The sequence below is a fragment of the Pongo abelii genome, chromosome 5 (genome assembly GCF_028885655.2).
Source record: "Pongo abelii isolate AG06213 chromosome 5, NHGRI_mPonAbe1-v2.0_pri, whole genome shotgun sequence".
Classification (NCBI taxonomy): domain Eukaryota; kingdom Metazoa; phylum Chordata; class Mammalia; order Primates; family Hominidae; genus Pongo; species Pongo abelii.
The window spans coordinates 29,592,960-29,599,282 of NC_071990.2; positions in this window are offsets into that span (position 1 = coordinate 29,592,960).

A 6,323-nucleotide genomic window follows, 5' to 3' on the forward strand; every position below is an offset into this window, starting at 1 on the left:
ATTTCTTTAAGCTCTTTGCCTAGGGTCACAGGTCTTTCCACAGGACCGTAGACTAGCGTCAGATGTGTTCCTCAATCAATTAGGAAAGGGCGGTGCTGGAATTTGCATCTGAGTATTCCAAGCTTCTATATTCTCATATTCTGGAATGAGGATATTATGAGTCCTGAGACAACTCTAGAAATTCTAGGCTACATAATTATCCCTCCATAAAGTGTTCTCTGCCAGAATAATAATGAAAAAAAAGTACCGTGGTGGCCAGACCCCAAGATGATTGGCGAAGTGAAAATTGCCCAGTTCCAAAATGGCCACCACCGCACTTTCCTGGCGTCGGAGCGACTACGTAGTGACAGAAGGACCATCAGCAGGTAGGTGCTCACAGGGACTGTGCCAGTTGCCAGACTGGCCACCTGGGCCTTTCTTCTCCTGAGCAACAGCCAAGCAGCATTATAGACTTCAGGCCTACCTAGCCCAGGCTGGGTTAAAGCAGATAAACGAAGCGGACAGCGGAGGAAAAGCACGTAACCAAGGGCAGTGGGTCTGAAGCGAAAGGCAAGAAAGGCTCTGCCCTTAGGAACGGGGTGTCACTGCGCCGCTCGCAGGCACCTCTCTTTGACCTATTTGTAATCTGCGACTTATTCTCCGCCCCCAAAGGCTGCTGGTAACCAATTATCGATGGTGAAGCCGTGACGTCAGCTGTTGCGGGTCAGATTGGGAGAGCTTCCTGGTCCTTACCTAGCAAGATCCTGCCGCTAGGTGGCGAAAAGCGAAGGGGCCAAAGAAATGGAAAAGAGGCAAGAGAAAGCGGGAGAAGATGGGGAAGGAAAATGTATATTCTTGTATCATCCTACAGCTAGGCAAAAATATTAGGATAATGTGGCCTAACCTCCAGTTCTATGTTGGCTGGAAAATCCAGGAATGGGAAGCTCACTCCCGCAGTTCCCACTCATTCCCACCACGGTTGGACGGCTCTGAAAGAGGGAAAATTCTTTCTTTTGAGCTGAAATCTGCCTTCAGAGTCTCGCACCCAGCTGTTCTACCCCACGGGGACCTACAAAACAGTCCAAAGCCTCTTACGCAGGACAACCCATTGCATTTTGGTTAAAATCAGCGCAAACCCATTCCCATTTGGTGAGGGGGTAAGGGGAGGGGCAAGCCTCAGTGCCTGATTCACTTGACTCATAAGAAGCTGAGTGTTTTTCCTTTTGAAAGATAAAAATATTGGTGAATCTCAGACTAACAATAGGGAATACACAAAAATGGAAAAAATGTTGATAGATAAAATTTAAACCTTTGGTAGAACATAATTAGTTTTTTGTTCTCTACATTTTTCCATATCGTTTCTAATTTTTCTACACTGTATGTGTTACTTAGAGAAATAAACCAGTAGGCCGGGTGCGGTGGCTCACGCCTGTAATCCCAGCACTTTGGGAGGCCGAGGCGGGCGGATCACGAGGTCAGGAGATCGAGACCATCCTGGCTAACACGGTGAAACCCGTCTCTACTAAAAAAAATACAAAAAATTAGCCGGGCGTGGTGGCGGGCGCCTGTAGTCCCAGCTACTCAGGAGGCTGAGGCAGGAGAATGGCGTGAACCCGGGAGGCGGAGCTTGCAGTGAGCCGAGATCGTGCCACTGCACTCCAGCCTGGGCAAAAGAGCAAGACTCTGCCTCAAAAAAAAAAGAAAGAAAGAAAGAAAGAAACCAGTATGGCTGGGCGCGGTGGCTCACGCCTGCAATCCCAGCACTTTGGGATGACGAGGCGGGTGGATCACGAGGTCAGGAGATCGAGCCCATCCTGACCAATATGGTGAAACCCCGTCTCTACTAAAATACAAAAAATTAGCCGGGCGTGGTGGCGGGTGCCTGTAGTCCCAGCTACTAAGGAGGGTGAGGCAGGAGAATCGCTTGAACCCGGGAGGTGGAGGTTGCAGTGAGCCAAGATCGTGCCATTGCACTCCAGCCTGGGCAACAAGAGCGAAACTCCGTCTCAAAAAAAAAAAAGAAAGAAAAGAAACGAAAAAGAAATAAACCAGTATGAAAGAGCAGCCCCTGGCTGCATTCACCACAGCACCCATGCTCACAAATGCTACAAGCGCTCACTTGCTGGGAGCTGCCTCACATTGATTCGGATCAGTGTTCTCATTTCTCCGACCTACCTAGGAAGCATCTGGCTAAATGGATGTAAATTAGACATTTTATAGTCCATCAGTCATTGAGCCTCGGTGAAATATCTAGACCAATTTAAACACACAAATATTATGGGAAATAGGGCCACAAAAGTAGAAAAGAAAACGTGAATTCCTCTTTATATTTATGCCACTAGAGGGAGTTCCAGAAGAAAATCACTGCATGTAAGGGCTAATGACTGCATTTACTGTGTGGTTACTGTGTACCATTCACAGTTCACAGGGACTCATTCATGTCATTCTCATGATAACCCTGATGAGGTGGATAATATTATTCCCTCACTCACTAAGGAGAAAGCCAGGGTACAGTGAAGTATACAACTTTGTGTAGGGCAATTTATCAATATTTATTGAAATTACCAAAAAAACATGCTCTCTGAACAAACTATCCTACCTGTGTATAAAGCAGAGTAAACTTCGTGGGTGAGTGACCAGGGCAGTCACACAAGGGCCCCATGCTTAGAAGGGGATACTGTGTTTGGGTTCTAAAGCTCTGTGGTTCCTGTCTTGAAATTCTTAGTAATTTTCTCTTTCAATTTGTATCTTATAATGAAGTCTGATGAGAAAGCAGAACGTGGGCTACAGACTTTTGGAGCCTCCACCCAAGTGAGGTCCTGCTCCCCAGTCCTCCCAGCCTCCCCAGGACTGGTTTTCAGCTGCCCGCTCCACCACCTTGTATGCAGGCTTGCTCCCAGCAGGGGCCTGGGCACAGCGGAAAGGAGGGGAGCGGTCAGGCATAAACACCTCCCTTGCCAAATGGAAGGCATGGCCCTAGGCACTTGTGAAGAGCTGCACTTCTTCTAGGTACTCCTGTGCCTGAAGGAGTGTGACATTAAATTAAAAAAAAAAAAAAAAAAAAAAAGTCCAGGGTTGCTGGCTAATGCCTGTAATCCCAGCACTTTGGGAGGCTGAGGCAGGCGGATCATGAGGTCAGGAGATCAAGACCATCCTGGCTAACACGGTGAAACCCCGCCTCTACTAAAAATACAAAAAAAATTAGCCGGGCGTGGTGGCAAGCACCTGTAGTCCCAGCTACTCCGGAGGCTGAGGCAGGAGAATGGCTTGAACCCAGGAGGCGGAGCTTGCAGTGAGCTGAGATTGCACCACTGCACTCCAGCCTGGGTGACAGAGCAAGACTCTGTCTCAAAAAAAAAAAAAAGAAAAGAAAAAAGAAAGAAAACCCACATAATAGGTTGACAGTGGAACCACAGAAAAAAAGGAAAAGGTTGTTTTTTTCCCTGCTTTTTATTTTCTATTTTATAATCTTTTAATAGATTTATTTAACTAGAGACGGGGTCTTACTATGTTGCCCAGGCTGGACTCGAGCCCCTGGGCTCAAGCGATCCTCCAACCTGGTCCTCCCAAAGTGATGGGATTACAGGCGTGAGCCACTACACCTGGCCTTTTCTTGCTATTAAACAAGGAGCTCCATAGTTTCATTTTGCCCCTCAAAATATGTAGCTGGCCTTAGTAGACTGATATTCATTGCCAAATTATATGTAAGGGCAAAAAGGTTGAAAATGATGGCCTGACATTGATCAATTTGTTCCTTTAGGTAACATACAACTGGAATATAACTGCAATACAACTAGAATATAACTCATGAAGGCAAGAATCTTGTCTGTCTTGCTGAAACTTTTATAATCAGGGCCTAATATAAAGTATGACACATAGCACTTGCTTTTAAATATGTATTGATTTAAATTAATTGAGTACATTTTTGCTTCAACCTAGTAAAAATAGATATTTAAAAAACTGAAACAGCCTAAATGTCTTGGGAAGCTACTTAAATAACTATATTATATTCATCCAATAAAATATTGTAAGCTGTATAAAAATAACAAGGATGTTCTTTAGGTACTGATAAGGAAAGAGCTTCAAGATAAATTGTTACCATTTATGTAAAACAGGTGGGAGGAGGGAGAGGGAGGGATGTGTGAGCGCTACTTTCAGTCCTCACAGGCAGTGACTTTCATGGAGCGCCCTCTAGTGGCATACATACAAATATGGAAGGATTTAGAGAAAATACAGATTGGCTTTGGATGGCTGAGATTTTCAAAGTATGTTACTTTATAAGAATCAATTTTTATTTATTTTATTTTTTTGAGATAGGGTCTCACTCTGTCGCACAGGCTGGAGTGCAGCAGCATGATCACTGCTCACTGCAGCCTCTCTCTCCTGGGCTCAACAGATTCATGTCACCACACCCAGCTAAGAATCAATTTTCAGAAGTACAAAAAGCTATATTATCTATTAATGTGGAATTATGAATTAAGTGGACAACAAGAATCAAAACAGTGTGTCTATTATCACTTCTGATAACAGATAAATAATGTAAAGATATATACTTTACAGATTATCTGGAAAATCTTATACAGCACTGTTGCTGGGTATTTATGTAGGAAAGCTACCATTTATTGAGTGCTTACTATTTCACATATGGACAGCATGCAGCATGTTAAAAAATTACCACACACATTTATTGTATTCAATGTGTCACTCTGAATATATTACTGTGTACATGGTCTGTCATTGGACATGGTGAGAGATGCAGATTAAGCTGAAATTACTGAGGACAGCAACACTGAAAGAAAATTGAGCTGGGTATGGTGGCTCAGCCTGTAATCTCAACACTTCAGAAGGCTGAGGCAGGAGGATCACTTGAGTCCAGGAGTTTGAGACCAGCCTGTGCAACATAGCAAGACCCCATGAAAGAAAGAAAGAAAGAGCCTGTGCAACATAGCAAGACCCCGTTTGAGACCAGCCTGTGCAACATAGCAAGACCCCATGAAAGAAAGAAAGAAAGAAAGAAAGAAAGAAAGAAAGAAAGAAAGAAAGAAAGAAAGAGGGAAGGAAGGAAGGAAGGAAGGAAGGAAGGAAGGAAGGAAGGAAGGAGAAGAGAAGAGAAGAGAAGAGAAGAGAAGAGAAGAGAAGAGAAGAGAAGAGAAGAGAAGAGAAGAGAAGAGAAGTTAAGTTTCCATTTAGCCAGGCATGGTGGCACATACCTGTAGTTTCAGCTACTCGGGAGGCTGAGGCATAAGGATGGCTTAAACTTGAGAGGTCAAGGCTGCAGTAAGCCCTGATCACGTCACTGCTCTCCAGCCTGTATGACAGAGAGAGACCCTGTCTCAAAAAAAAAAAAAAGAAAGAAAAAGAGGCGACTCAAGAACTCAAGAATACTTGCAGGATCTCATAACATATGCTATACAAAATCAATTAAAATAACGTTTAAGGCCGGGAGCCGTGGCTCACGCCTGTAATCCCAGCACTTTGGGAGGCCGAGGTGGGTGGATCACCTGAGGTCGGGAGTTCGAGATCAGCCTGGCTAACATGGTGAAACCCTGTCTCTACTAAATATACAAAATTAACTGGGCATGGTGGCGCATGCCTGTAGTCCCAGCTACTCAGGCGGCTGAGGCAGGAGAATCGCTTGAACCCAGGAGGCGGAGGTTGCAGTGAGCTGGGGTCATGCCACTGCACTCCAGCATGGGTGACAGAGTGAGACACTGTCTCCAAAAAATAAATAAATAAATAAATAAAAAATAACATTTAAATGCTGAAAGAAATGAGCAGCTCCCAGGGTGATACAGGGTGGTTTCACTTCTTGGACACATCTACAGCAAGCTCTATTCCTGGCAATACCTGATGTTCCTGTACCCCAGATTTCTTTTTCTATTTTATTTTATTTTATTTTGAGATGGAGTTTCACTCTTGTTGCCCAGGCTGGAGTGCAATGGCATGATCTCGGTTCACCGAAACCTCTGCCTCCCGGGTTCAAGGGATTCTCCTGCCTCAGCCTCCCGAGTAGCTGGGATTACAGGTGCACGCCACCAGGCCCGGCTAATTTTTGTATTTTTAGTAGAGACAGGGTTTCTCCATGTTGGTCAGGCTGGTCTCGAACTCCCAACCTCAGGTAATCTGCCCACCTCGGCCTCCCAAAGTGCTGGGATTACAGGTGTGAGTCACCGCGCCCGGCCCCTATGCCCCAGATTTCTGCAAGTGGCAACACCGCTGGCTTCATTTTGCTGGTGGCCCCTCTGGCCTTCCCTTATATATATCACCTTTGCCCAAAGACCATGTCAGCCAAGGGACTGCTCTCACAGCTCCAGGAATCCTCCCCTTTCAGGAGATTTGAGGCA